The sequence below is a fragment of the Triturus cristatus genome, chromosome 6 (assembly GCF_964204655.1).
Source record: "Triturus cristatus chromosome 6, aTriCri1.1, whole genome shotgun sequence".
Classification (NCBI taxonomy): Eukaryota; Metazoa; Chordata; class Amphibia; order Caudata; family Salamandridae; genus Triturus; species Triturus cristatus.
Window position 1 is genome coordinate 292,114,935 of NC_140589.1, and position 16,049 is coordinate 292,130,983.

Below are 16,049 nucleotides of genomic sequence, written 5' to 3' on the forward strand. Positions count from 1 at the left end.
CTCAGCCGACACTTTCTCCCATTTAAAGATACTCTAGAGGGTGCAAATGGCTCCAGGGACCAGCAGTGCAACACATAAATACAGAAAGGCACATGATTTCTGGCAATAAGGCAGATGTTGAACTTTACTGATTCTACATCTTGGAGGGCTCCACCAATCAACACCTATCTCCAATAACCTGATTATAAGTTTCAGAATATTGTTTAAGGCAACAGATGCTTCTTGGGAGGAAATATGGGGTGAGGGAAGTTGGGGGGTAATGGGGTTGCCACCATAATATATAGAGTTTTTGTGTTCTGGCATGTTTGTTGGTTTCTTATCCTTTTTGGGTTGTCACTGAGTTCAATTACAGTCCCATCACGTATGGCTTCAATGAACCCCATCACACACGCTCTGTGTTCAGTGCCTAACCCTTTTCACACTCCAGGTGTGCTCTCAACCCAAGTGTGTTACATCTCCCTAGCCTTGTCATTACCCCGTACAGTGTTCTATCTTGGAACATAAACAGCCTTTTAGACCAGATTAAGCATGCAGCAGTGATGCGATATGCCCAACACCTTTCCCCTTCCATCTTAATGCTCTAGGAGACACACCTGATGGGCACCAAATGTCTGTTCCTAGCGCAACAAGGATTCAACAGGGTATGCCACATGGGATACTGCGAGGGTCCCGTATTGTGGCAATGAAGTACTGGGTATTTTAGATCCAGCGGTGCAGGGGCACACACCCTATGACTTCTGGGTTCACCCTGTTCCAGACCTACAGAAACACAGAGTCTTCTGGGTGAAGTCAAAGATTCGTTTATTGGCTGCAGACCAATGACAGGTATCCTAGAAGTACAACAGCGTGTATGTTCTCAGGAGACTGCTGCAAATCATAGGAACGGGCTTCTCCTTAAGTACAAAATATCATGCTCCAGGCACACTTTCCTTGGTTTACGATATGGCCATTATAAGTATACATTACAAACGAAAAAGCAGAGTCATGATGACCATCCCACATTCCAGTTCGGCCAGCCCACAATGATTTACACAGTAAGGTTCAGATCCCACATCGGATGTCAATAGACCCCCCAATAAACATGAGCATCTCCTGTTTTGGGAAACAAGTCATAAAGCAGGAACAAGCAGGTGTGGAAGAGATTAGCCGGGGGATTGTATAGAGTGAAAGGGTTTTATGACGGGTCAAGCCCTGATGCTAATCACAGGTGGACGGAGGGAGGGGAGCTCGTGAGACCGGTTTGACCTGGGGCAGCAGAGCCAGCTGCCCAGGTCACAGAGAAGTCAGAGGGAAAGCCCATGTACTGGGAGGCCCGTATTTACTCCATTATAGCCTATGTGAGGGCAATGACAAGATGGCCACTGCTTCCAAAATGGAACCCGCGTAGTGAAGCAGAATAACGTGTACACAGAGCATTCATAGCTAGAACGATATATAAAGCACTCGTACATGCCGCATTTACCATTTGCGGTTTGCTAATACCAAGATAGACAGGGGTAGAGCCCTGTCCCCTACGCGGTCCCGAATATTAAAGTACGACAGACCCTCCTTTTGCCCTTACATAGGCAATCACTATACTCATCTTAATCCGAGTCTAGGTCAATGTTCACAAAGTCATGGAGATGTTGCTGTAGCATCATCCTATTACTTAGTTCGTCCCTCGATACAGGTTTCCTTACACATAAGGTAGCACAGAGACCACATATCGCAGGAGCACACTGTATGCACAGACAGAACAGGAAAAGAATGGCTAAGATCATTCCAATGACCATCAGAACTTTCCAACCCCAGGCAGATATCAATTCCCAGAACCACCCCACCAGTGACCAATCTCCCTTATCCACGTGTATGGATTCAGATATTTTATGGAGTTTGGAGATGGCTTGATACACTGTTGGAGCATTATCTGGTATGAAAATGCAGCAACTGGATTGGATGACCTTGCATACCCCACCGCGGTCTGCAAGAATAACGTCTAGAACCATGCGGTTCTGCAGAGTCATAAGGCGATCCGCTTGGAGCTCAGCTGTCAGATTACCAAGGGCACCAGCCGTTACATTGACAGTGGATTCAACCACACGAGTCAGCTGTCTCAGGTTCCTACTATTCACCATAGGTCCCCAAAACGGCAGGAAACCCAGGAAGAAGTCTCCCGCTTCCTGACCGGCAGTATCCTCCTTACTAATCACACCTCTCACAACTCTGGTCTTGTGATAGTCAGAGGCAGCAGTAAATGTCGGCGGTAGCAAGTTCGCAATATAACATGTGCCCGAGAAATCAGGGGGCAGCCATGTATATGCTCGGTCATTACAGATGAAATATGTGCCCTTGGCAGCCAAAAACGCAGGGGAAAACTGTGACGGAAAGGTGTACGTTTCAGTACAGTCACTTCTTCCCAGTTGAGCTCTAGGATTCTGACCATTACCCTGTAAGCAGAACCGACCCATGTGGGGTACGACCCAGATTGGAGATGAGATTTTTCGCTGTCTTTCACCCAGACTAATACTATACCCCGTCGCGTTCCATCCTACATAAGGTCTCAACTCTTCTTTGGGAATGGATGAGTATGCATCGATATCCCTACTCATATCGGCAACTCCTTTCATCAAAGCCTTATTATTGGTGATAGGTCTGATGGAACGCGGTTGGCGAGGGGAGTATGTATCTAGAGCATAGAGAAACATGGTTTGGAATGCCCATGACGATCCATTGTAACTATACGGCAGCACCAGGTAGGGAATACCCTTGTTAATGGTATGTGGCATTAACCCACACACCCAGCAATTAGTCGTATTCATTACCAGTTGGTGCTGGTGCAAGAGTTGGATAACCGAGTTATTTACGAACTCTGATCGTCTGGTCTGTTCGTGCTCAGGCAAAGGGTGAAAAGAGTGAGAGGAGGCAGTAGAAAGAGGTATAGGCTGTTGAGTGGGTGCAATGGGCTTTTGAGCGGAGAAAAACACAAATCCTACAATAAACATCATTATACTACACAGTGTAAAAAGGCACAAAAATACAAAACATTTACTTTTTACAATTCTACACATCCTTGCGTTAAAGTTCATTTCCTCAATCGGTCTCTCCATCTTAAAAAACTCCATCCTCTACTCGGGCCGCTCGCGGTGGATAAGTTTCTTCTGCTAAGGAGTACGCCTGTCAGTCCAGGGAAACGCCCTAGACCAACCAGAACCGTTGACCTAGCGTCTTCGGCTTGTACCCCAAAGTCTTGGCACCGCGACCCTGCGGCAGAACCCGGATGGTGGTTCGAAAAACAAAAATCAAGAAAGTCCTTCAGATGGGAGAGCAAAAATGTCAAAAAGGAAATAGTGAGGAAATCTTTATTTGTCCATGGGCCTAGGTCTCAAATTATAGCGGAGACGGCCAGGTGCTGTTTGGTCTTGAAACAAAAGTTCAGGCTCAGTGGTGTCCAGTCGATTTGACAGTGGCACAGCCTCTTGCAGAATATTGTCACTCTCTTGGTCTGAAACTGTGCCTCTTATGCGTGCGTCACTGAATGGTACAAAACGAGGTACAGTGTCTGTCTCAGAGTCGGCGATACCCTCCTTGACCCACTGGTCATATGGCAGAGGCAAGGGGACTACTTTACAGTGGGTACCATGGATCCAGTGCTTTTTCCCTTTTACTCGCACCGCTGATCTTGTCGAAAGAAGAACAAGATGAGGGCCGATCCAGCGAGGCTCGTCGTTGCTCTTGCGCTGGAAATTTCGGACTAGCACCCACGTACCAGGGTTGATAGGGTGTCCAGGAGGTTCAGAAGCTTGGGGAAGAGTATCATGTACCTGTTGGTGCAAAACACGCAGTTTAACAGTCAAATCATACAGGTAATCGAGCAGTACTGGATGCTCTATCTCACTGAACTTCATGGGCCTCGGTACACCCCATACATTGGCCGGACGGCCAAAGACAACCTCGTAAGGGCTAAGCCCCACTCGTGAGTGTATGGTCATTCTGGTGGACAGGAGTGCTAGAGGCAGAGCGTCAGGCCATTTAAGACCGGTGCTCGCCTGGATTTTGGCCAGCTTGAGCTTTAAGGCTCCATTGTAGCGTTCTACTAATCCAGCTGATTGGGGGTGATTTGCAGCGTGGAACTTCTGCTTTATCCCTAGCCCTTCACATACGTTCTTCATCACTTTACCCACAAACTCACTTCCGTTATCACGCCACACCATTCTTGGCATCCCAAACCTAGGGAAAAACTCTTTCACAAGGGCTTTGGCTGTGGATAGGGCAGTGTTATCTTTCAGAGGATAAGCCTCTATCCATTTTGAGAAAGCACAAACAACCACCAGTACATATTTCAGGTTGTTGCATCTTTCCATATGAATAAAGTCCAGCTGCAAAACTTCAAATGGACATGATGGGGGTGCAAAGTGACCAGCTGGAGTTGGGGTTCCCCTACCAGGGTTGTACTTCAAGCATACTATGCAATTCTTGACCACATTCTCTGCACACTTGGGAATCCCAGCATTCTGCCATACTGGAGCCAACAACTTGCATATACCTTTCGTACTGATATGTGCCATTCCATGTGCCATTGTAACCACTGGAAGCACATATGCATCAGGCAACAACCATCGCCTATGTTCTGTCAGATCAATCCAACAACCATTCTCATCCAACTTACCCATACTTTCTCTCCACTTGCTTAACTCTTCCTCTGTGGCTTCAGCTTGAAGCGACTTCACACTCTCTATTGTGTTCTCACACATCCCAACATCATTAACCCATCTTGCGGGGCCTGCAACATACATTCTAGTCTTCACATTCTGTGCTGTTTCTCTCGCGGTCTCATCAGCAAACGCATTCCCACGTCCAACATCATCTGTGACTTTCCTGTGCGCACTGCATTTCATGATCGCAACTTGCAACGGTAGGGTCAGTGACTCAAGGAGATCATTCACCAACTTGCCATTCTGAATTTTAGCTCCATGCGACGTCAGGAACCCACGTTCCTTCCACAGTCGCCCAAAATTATGAGCCACGCCAAAGGCGTACTGGCTATCTGTGTATATATTCACTCTCATTCCTTCAGACAACACGCATGCTCTCGTGAGGGCGATTAATTCCGCTGCTTGGGCCGAATTATGTGGCACTCGTGCAGTTTCCACGACCGTGCGCAAGGTCGTGATAGCATATGCAGCAGTCGTGTCACCATTAGGGAGCTTGAAACATGAACCATCTACCCATAAAGTGCCATCACACTCAGTCAGGGGAGTATCTTTTAGATCTACTCTCGCTTTCGTCTCTTCTTCTGTTCTGAACAGGCAATCATGTTGCTCAATCTCATCTGAGTCTGCTGGAATTGGCAACAATGTAGCTGGATTCAGCGTATTGCATCTCTTTATGTGTATGTGATTTGCTAACAGTGTAAGTTCATAACCTGATAATCGCGCACTAGTCAAGTGTTGTGTCTTGGTTCTATTTAATAATGTGTCTACAGCATGTGGAACCATAACGATCAATGTATTGTCCATTACCAAACCAGCAGATTGTCGGATAGACATCGCTGCAGCAGCTGTCGCTCTCAGACAGCTTGGCAATGCCCTCGCTACAGGGTCCAAGGTTGATGAAAAATATGCGCATGGGCGCGGTCTGTCGCCAAAAGGCTGTGTTAACACTGATAACGCACAACCATCTTTCTCGTGAACATACAATGTAAAAGGCTTACTGTAGTCGGGGGTACCCAACACAGGTGCTGAACATAATGCATTACGCAATTCCACAAAACTTTTCTGGCACTCTTCAGACCATGGGATAGGATTCGGTGTGTCTTTGCATGTTAAGGCTAACAAAGGTTTTGCCAATAAAGAAAAACTAGGAATCCAATGCCTACAGTATGAGGTAATGCCCAAGAAAGCACGTACTTCTCTCTGTGTTTTTGGCACACTCAACTGTGCAATGGCTTGAATTCTTTCTGGGGTCAGTTTCCTTCCCTCCTTCGATAAGAGATGACCGAAGTAGGTCACTTCTTGTCGACAATATTGCAGCTTAGAGAGAGACACTTTGTGATGGAAAGCAGATAAATGGCGCAACAGTGCCAATGTGGCTTCTTTACAAATCTTTTCAGTATCCGCAGTGATCAGTAAATCGTCCACGTACTGAATCAGGATAGTGCCACTAGGTAAAACAAGTGCATCAAGCTGCGCTTTCAAAGCCTGACTGTATATGGATGGACTCTCACAGTAGCCCTGGGGAGCGCGTTTGAAGCGGAAGCTTCGGCCTCCCAGACTAAAACCAAAAATGTCTCTGCTCTCTTTTGCAATTGGGATACTAAAGAAAGCATTCTTTAGATCAATCACTGAAAACCATGCAGCAGAGGCTGGAATCATCGTTAACAAGGCGGTTATATCGGGGACAACCGGAAACTGTGGCACAACAATCTTATTAACCTCTCTGAGATCGATCACAAATCTGTAAACAGGTGGCTGTGAAGGATCCGTTCGTTTTAAGACAGGTAAAATCGGACTATTGCAAACGTTGCCTCTTGTCTCTTCAATCACACCCTTATTAATCAAGTCGCTGACAATGTCTAACAATGCTTTCTGGCCTTCGTTAGAGATCTTGTATTGGGGAATACGTGGCAGTCTGACATTAGCCTTTAAAGTCACCACATATGGCGGTATCTCCAAGAGGCCCACATCATTGGGACCAGTAGCCCAAAGGGCATCCGGAAGGGATGACAATTCAGGTGGCATTGTGTCTTTAGACAAGTACATTGGGGAAATCACTTTCTTGCCTAATGTAAGTTGTACTCCTGAAGGAGAACAATACAGTGTAGCGTGCAATCTTTTCAACAAATCTAATCCCAGCAAATTCTCACCACAACCTGTTGTCAGAATCAGGGGTGCTTTCAGCTCGCAAGGTCCAACAGAAAGTGACATGGGACTAGAAATCGGGTTCCTAACTGGGGCGCCAGAAAAACCTACCGAAACATTTATATCGCCAGACAAAGGTGCTCCAGGGAGTTTTGAATGCATGATTGAACTCTTTGCAGCACCAGTGTCTAGCAGAAAAGGCTCCGTTACATTTGCTGTAGTTACCTCAACATACGGTCCACTCTGATCCACTGGCACTGAAACAACTCCCTCTCTCTGTCTACGGCTGTCCTAGTAATCATTATTTTCTGCATCACCGTCCTCTGCATAATAATCATTATTGTAATACTGGGCCGTATTGCTAATCGCGTTAGCTTGCTGATCAAAGCTATTGATGGTACTCTGAGGCGGCAGAGGACGCGCGTTCTGGGGAACACTTCCACGCCCTCTGCCTCTAGGAGCTTGCTGACCACCCCTGCCTCTTGCGCCATACGCATTACCGTTCCGCTGCATTAGTTTAGGGCAACTATATTTAAAATGACCTTCCTCTTTGCAGTATGAACATTGGTTGGGACCTACAGGGACACGTGGTTGGTAATACCCATTCATTTGCTGATTGTTTTGAAACTGTTGGGGTTGGTGATAGACACCTTGGGGTTGCCTATAATTATTCTGACCTCCACGTGGTGGGTAAGCCTGCTGTAAAAGGACCTTTGTCTTTAGTTCCTTCGTTTTCTTCTCTGTTCTATCTTTCTCGTCTTTATCTCTATTTTCATAATACTGTGCAGTAGCCAGTATTTGCGCTGAAGAAGAAACAGCCCAAGAACTTTCTGAATCTTTTAACTTTTTACACAGGTCAGGAAGTAGATTCTGCACAAACTTATCCACAAACAACCGTTGGCCACCCTCAGTACTCATATCTTGCCCACTGTGATCAATAAACGTTTCTTCAAACCTAGTAAAGAAGTCTGACACTGTCTCATCTTTCTTCTGCTTGCATGCAGATAACTTGTCCCAATTTACGCGCATCGCAGGCATTATTGTCTTCATATACGTGATGATTCTACCAGGCAGTTCAGCTACTAAAGGTTCTGGTTTCGCACCACCAGTTTGTCTAGCATCAGCAGCAACAATGTTAGCCCATGTATCCCCTAGTTCTGCATTGTGATCTACATTACGAATTGATCCCCATAGAGGCTGTGGAACAACATTACCAAACAACATGTCTATGTCGGCCAGATTCATAATGCATGACCCTGCCGTCTGTGACAACTCTTTATAATAACCTGCTGGGTTTTTACGGGGATCAGGCAAGGACTGCTTAAGCGCTAACACCTCAGAGCGCTTCCATGGAACATGCACCCAAACACGCTGGAAATGCGCTGCCACAGCGGGGTTACCACCGGCAGCTGCAACCGCTTCCTTCCATACCGGGGGAACTTCTCTCATAGAGTATTGTCGCGCTTTTACCTTTTTCCCCACAAGGACATCTTGTTCAAACAATGATTGTTGGCAATCATCATTCCTAAAGGACAATACAACCGCAACTGCTTTATCTACCCCGCGGTCCACAATTATACCAGTTCCAAAATCGAACCTCACTCTACACAATTCCTGTGGGTTCGGATTTTTACCACTATCCTCCAATTCTTCACAGAGAATTTCGCACATTTTCTCAAACACATATCTCTGTTTCGGGGCATCCCATTGATGGAAAACGTTGACAACTGATTCCACATCATACAGTGAAGGGAAAACAATCCATCTACGCGCCATGTTATCTATTACCTTTTTCTCATCAGGGTTAGGCAATTGGCTACGCAATTGCTTACGCTGTAAACCAGGAGTCGCACCAGATGACTCAAAGAGAGGAGACATTAATGTAGTAACCACATTAGCTAAGCGCTGTCGCGCTGAAGGAGAAGCTGAGGCGAGAACAGGGGGAAAAACAGAGGGAAGAAAAGAGGATGTAGAGACAGGTACTGGAGTGGTGGAAGGAAGAGTGTCAGCGGAGGCAGCTGCTGTATTAGGCAAAGTCGCAGGAAGTGCGGGGGCAGTTGGAAACACAACTGGCGGCCCTTGAGAGGGCTGCGCTACATGGATAGGAACCGGCTGCAAAGCAGCTGGCGGTAGCGGCAAGGCTTGCAGTATATGCACTGGAGGTGGCATATTTACAAGCTGGGGAGGCGCCGTGGCATTTTGAGCATACGGGGGTGGCGAACTCAATAAATGTGACATCAGGGGATCTTTCTCCTTTTCTTCTAACTCATTCTGCTTAGAATGTGGTAAAGCTGGGTAACATTTGTCAATCCCTAACTTGCGCTGCCTGTGCAATTGCTCACTCATTTGCTCCTCTTCATTGTCTTTAAATTGTACAGCTGCTTGCATTACTGTCATACCTTTCTCTCTCTTATTCTTTTTCGCTAACTTAATTTCCTTTTGTTTGGCTTCTTTTCGCCATAAGCGGAAAGAGTCAAACATCGCCGGCCGGGCTTTCTTCTTAAACAATTTAATTTCCAAATTATCTAAAATATCGGTATCAAAACTACCATTTTGGGGCCATTTTAAAACACCATCTTTCCTAGTGTAGTGGATCCATACTTCGTTATATGCAATGGGGCCTACGCCATGTTTTACATAGAGCTCATAAGTTGGAGTTCCAACCGGAGGAACCAGACTTGATTCCTCTAGCTGGAAATCTTTTCCACAACCCAAACAGAATAATCTACCAAATAGTCCAGAACCAGGCATCTTTGCTCACTAGTCTAGATCCAAACGTCAAAGGATTATCGATTACGATAGCCTCGTGAATACACGAGTCCTCTGGCTTTGGCGTTTGCAAACTCCAAATCACTAATTCAAATGATCCCGAAGGATACCAAAACAAATGGGAGACGCTCCACTTATACTTAACTGAATATTGTTGATCGATGGCGTCACCAGAAGACTCTCTCGATTGTTTCGCTCTCTCAGATTCGTCAAGGGTCCAAAACAGGTCGATTAATCAGGGCAGCAGTCCTTCGTAGCCGTCGGGACGCGGAGAACCTCGCAGAAAAGACTTTCGGACCACGTCGACATGCAGGGGTCGATGAAGTGGCGGCCTTCCTCTGGAATTTCCACACGAAGCTCCTCACGAACCTCTGGCTTGGACTGGTACCGCTGAAATCGTCCCGAGTTGGGCGCCAAACTGAAGTACTGGGTATTTTAGACCCAGCGGTGCAGGGGCACACACCCTATGACTTCTGGGTTCACCCTGTTCCAGACCTACAGAAACACAGAGTCTTCTGGGTGAAGTCAAAGATTCGTTTATTGGCTGCAGACCAATGACAGGTATCCTAGAAGTACAACAGCGTGTATGTTCTCAGGAGACTGCTGCAAATCATAGGAACGGGCTTCTCCTTAAGTACAAAATATCATGCTCCAGGCACACATTCCTTGGTTTACGATATGGCCATTATAAGTATACATTACAAACGAAAAAGCAGAGTCATGATGACCATCCCACATTCCAGTTCGGCCAGCCCACAATGATTTACACAGTAAGGTTCAGATCCCACATCGGATGTCAATAGACCCCCCAATAAACATGAGCATCTCCTGTTTTGGGAAACAAGTCATAAAGCAGGAACAAGCAGGTGTGGAAGAGATTAGCCGGGGGATTGTATAGAGTGAAAGGGTTTTATGACGGGTCAAGCCCTGATGCTAATCACAGGTGGACGGAGGGAGGGGAGCTCGTGAGACCGGTTTGACCTGGGGCAGCAGAGCCAGCTGCCCAGGTCACAGAGAAGTCAGAGGGAAAGCCCATGTACTGGGCGGCCCGTATTTACTCCATTATAGCCTATGTGAGGGCAATGACAAGATGGCCACTGCTTCCAAAATGGAACCCGCGTAGTGAAGCAGAATAACGTGTACACAGTGCATTCATAGCTAGAACGATATATAAAGCACTCGTACATGCCGCATTTACCATTTGCGGTTTGCTAATACCAAGATAGACAGGGGTAGAGCCCTGTCCCCTACGCGGTCCCGAATATTAAAGTACGACAGCAATTCTACCACTCTTTACCCTTGATAATGGCCCAAACTTGGACAGATCCACAGGGTCAGTATCTGGCCTTGGCGGGTATAATTGAGGGCAGCCGGTGAACATTCTCTGTCTTTACACTCCCCCTATACCTCGAGAGTCCGTCCTAGCCACACTCCTCACTGTTATCGCCCAAATACCTCAGGGTCTCACCATCATAGGAGGTGACTTTAACATGGTTCTGGATCCTGCTTGGGATATCACAGGCCCCTCTTCAGAAGCTCGACACCGAGGGGCTAACTCCTTACAAAAATGGGTGTCTGGACTAGGTCTGTGTGGCGTATGGAGAATCTGGAATCCTAAAAAGAAACAATATATACATAATTCTGCAGCACATCCTACACATGCATGCATTGTTATGCTTTCCATGCCAGCCACAGATGTCCTGTTGGTTTCACAGTTGCAGATACTCTCACATGGAATCTCTGATCATGCCCCTCTGCTCCTTCACTTTGGCACACCGGACTCTGCCAGATGTCCAATGTGGAGGTTCAATGCCCGGCATCCTCAAGATGCAACATATACTCATGCTATCAAACATGAAATAGTGGCGTATTTCCATACAAACACAGGGTCTGTCCAGTCCACTGGTGTTCTTTGGCGGCATGTAAGGTCACCATGAGAGGACATGCTAGAGCTATCCTCCGGCAAAAAGAAAAAGCACAGCATGGTTGAGTCCTCCAACATGAAGCTCAGGCTCTACACCTAGAGCTGCAAGTCTCAGGTGCCAACTGTAGTACCATCTCTAGGGAATTGAACATGCTACGGGATGAGATAAGGGCCTGTTCCCGGGAAACAGCAAAGCACCTCTGGCGTGCCTCTACTGTTAGAGTTTACGGATGGAGAGGCAAAAAAGCAAACTGTTGTGCTGGCTGTCTTCTAGACCCTTGGCTGGACAGATTATACAGAGAATGCGGATGCCCAGAGCGGGTTACACAATTCTTCCCTGGTTATAGCCCAGGTATTTGCTGACTACTATGCTCTGTACAAGGCTGTCCCCCAACCTGAGGCTGAACAAGCTTCTCTATTCCTTGATGAGATACCATTGCCCAGCCTTTTTACTACCGAATGACGTGGGATGGACTAGTCACTCACTCTCGAGGAGAATAGAGATGCCATCTTAGAGATGGCATCGGGAAAAATGCCTGGCCTTGATGGATATCCTATGGAGTTTTACTCTAAGTATAAAGATATCCTGGAACCCTATGTCTTGGCCCTTTATCAGGAGGTGAAACTGAGGGGATCCCTCCCCCTGAGATCCCATGCAGGCCACAATAGCAGTCATACCAAAGACACACCCTCCATCCATCTCCTGCTCATAGCACCAGCCTATATCTCTTATTAACAGGGAGGTGAAGATTTTGGTGACCCTGTTGGCCATTCGCTTGCGATCAGTTATTCACTCACTAAATTACCCTAACCAATGCGGCTTCATGCCCACTAGCAGTATGAGACAGTGTCTGAGAAGTCTACATGTTGCACTAGCAAATCTGCACAGTTTACCTGTTCCATTAGCTTTACTGTTGATAGACTTCGAAAAAGCCTTTGATGCGGTGGACTGCACCTATTTGACCAGAGTGCTGGAGCGGGCGGGATTTGGCCCAGTTTTCGTGGGTTAGTGCAGATCCTATACTCCAACCCAGCAGCCCGGGTGCAAATAAATGGGGTGATGCCAGACGAATTCCATGTTTGCCGGGGAACTAGGCAGGGGTGCACCCTCTCCCCCCTCCTCTTCGTGTTGGCCATCAAGCCCTTGGCTTGACTTATACGATGCGATGCACAGATCACAGGATGGGAGTGGGATACGGAACATTAAGACCGCAATGCACTTTATCCGGATAATGTGCTGCTATACCTTTTGAATCCCAAAGATAGCGGCCCTCTGTGCCTCTGCCTTCTACAGCTCTTTGCAGAGGCATCAGGATTGACAGTCGACCCGACTAAATCAATTCTCGTCCCACTTATACCCTCTAGGGATTGTATAGCCTAGCAGGTGGCTATTCAATACGTCGGCTTAGCTTCCAATATTTGGGAATCCACGGTGCCCTTGATCCAGCCTTCACCTGGTCTCTACATATCACCTTCCTCAATTGCAGGATCCAAGCGGATCTCAAGAAATGGCAAGCCTTACCATTGAATGTTATGGAGAATAGCACTATGCAAAATCATGGTGCTTCCCAGATTATTGTACTCTTTTAAAACTTTCTTCACAGTATCTCTCAGCATTGGTTTAGAGAGATGGATTCACAGGCTATATTATTTTTTATGTCACAAGTCTAGACACTGTTTAGCCTTCTCTTAGTGTCAACATGGCAAGTATGACGGAGGATTGGGTATGGTCAACTTATACCTATACTATTTGGCGTCCCACCTCCTGATTGTTAACGATTGGCTCAATGGGGCATGGTCAGATCCTGCTTAAAGGCACAAGCTCACCATACTGGGGTTCCCCTGAATTCTAGATATGCTTTATGGCTGTGCTATACCCCAATTGCTTCCATGGGTGACTCGGCTGCTGTTCAAAGGGTGGAGGGTGGTGCTGCATCACAAGGGATGATGGAAAACAATCACTCAACAAACACCCTTGTGGCACGGCAGCAGGTTGGGGGAGGTGGCGGCCCTGGAGGGGTTTTCTGCACTGGGACATCATAAGTATTACTCTACTGGGTGACATTTGGGCAGGATCACTTTAAGAGCTGCAGCAGAACTATGCATCATCCAAGACACAACTCCACAATTTTTTTCAGCTACGTCATGCTTTAGCAATCCATGTCCCCTCTGGCACGAGTGTCCCTGAATTTACCCCCATCTAGGCCAAGTTGATGATGGGAGCCCTAGGTAAGGGAAGTGTCTTCCAGATTTTTTGCACCTTGATTATAAATGCCCCTCAGACACTCCACGCTCGTAGAACCCGCTGGGAGACGTGGCTCAGGCCTTTGGAGGATGAGGATTGGGGAGATGCCTTAATGGCCCCCAAAGTCCTTACAATCAATTCCAGGCTCAGATTAGTACAGGCATACTACCTACACTGTACTTATCTGTTTTAACCCAGGCTGAGGCCGCTGTTCTTATTCCCCAGTGGATTTTGTTCATATGGTGTGGTCTTGCTCGATCATAACACAGTACTGGGAGAGGGTGCTGGCTGAGATCTCTGGTGTTTTAGACCTGTCAGTGGAACTTTCTCCCCTCTTGGTTCTATCTGGGGTGGATCACGGGATGGGTGGCTCTACTTGGCACTTGTTGGTAGCTAAAAGGGACATTGCTTCTCAGTGGAAGGCACTGTTCTGCTTGGGTTTTCGGATCAGATAGAACCCGCTCATCAGAGCCTCACTAACCCAGCCAGAACGTTACCCCCTCCCTAGGGCCTATTTACAATAGTGCAACCACATATACCTACCACCTAAGGACAGGGAATTCCTACTATACATACCAAGACCTCTTATAATCGGCGGCCTCGCGATCCCATATGGATCCAGACCTCTCTGCCCATACGACAGTATCACAAGTGGCGGCCTCGCGATCCCATACGAATCCAGACCTCTCTACCCAGACGGCAGTCTCAGCACAATCGGCGGCCTCGCGATCCCATACGAATCCAGACCTCTCTGCCCATACGACAGTATCACAAGCGGCGGCCTCGCGATCCCATACGAATCCAAACCTCTCTGCCCATACGACAGTATCACAAGCGGCGGCCTCGCGATCCCATACGAATCCAGACCTCTCTGCCCATACGACAGTATCACAAGTGGCGGCCTCGCGATCCCATACGAATCCAGACCTCTCTACCCAGACGGCAGTCTCAGCACAAGTGGCGGCCTCGCGATCCCATACGAATCCAGACCTCTCTGCCCATACGACAGTATCACAAGTGGCGGCCTCGCGATCCCATACGAATCCAGACCTCTCTACCCAGACGGCAGTCTCAGCACAAGTGGCGGCCTCGCGATCCCATACGAATCCAGACCTCTCTGCCCATACGACAGTATCACAAGTGGCGGCCTCGCGATCCCATACGAATCCAGACCTCTCTACCCAGACGGCAGTCTCAGCACAAGTGGCGGCCTCGCGATCTCATACGAATCCAGACCTCTCTGCCCATACGACAGTATCACAAGTGGCGGCCTCGCGATCCCATACGAATCCAGACCTCTCTACCCAGACGGCAGTCTCAGCACAAGTGGCGGCCTCGCGATCCCATACGAATCCAGACCTCTCTACCCCGACGGCAGTCTCATACAACAGTTCATCCTATGATCACCATAACATACAAAAAGGGAATCAGTCTCACTATTCATCAGATCACACAAGGACTGCCAGTTCAAGCATAGCCTGTTCTCTGGTTCGAGGGGCTCCTCTTTCCCTTATTCAGTTACCACTTACCTGATCAGGGTTAACATCTGTTCATGTAGCCGCAGCTGACTAGAAGAATAGGCTACCCTCTCATACCAGAACACGCAGCACATGTTGGTTCACTACAAACTGGGTACTTTATTACTCATTACATACGCAATCACATAACATTACAATATAACACATAACCTGCAAAGAAAAGTGAAAGATTAAGTTGTACACTCTAATAAGAAAGGGTCGACATCACCTTAGTAGTGTGTAGCCTGCACTCAGTGGTCATCTAGGTTCCCTTCTCGTCTGTGCCTCGGCTCGCCTGGAAGTCACACCTCCGCAGTCACGGATACATGTCTGCACCACTATGCGCTGTTCTCTTCACCCTTCTCCGAGTCACTGGGACCTCTTCCTTATCGGCTACTCTCTCCTCTCTGGCTATTCTGCTAGGAGAGTATCTGTCTCTCGGTTCTTCTCCGCCTTCAAGATGGCGTCTGTCTTCCCTGGAATAAGTAATAGCTTTACTGCTAACGGCTAGATGCCGCCTACGGACTGAACATGTAACGGCCTCAGTCTTTCACTAATATAGAGGTGCGTTTCCTCATGGAAAATTCCGGCCCGTAACCTGCCGCCCACCAAATTCTTGTACCTCCCCGTACCAAGGACACGTTCCCAGCCGGCCGGCCTGATGTAGTGTCTTCGGCATGAAGAAAAATACAATCCTTCGTTAAGGGCCGGCCTGAACCGGTTCTCTCCAACGAATAACACCTCATAACTAAAACATT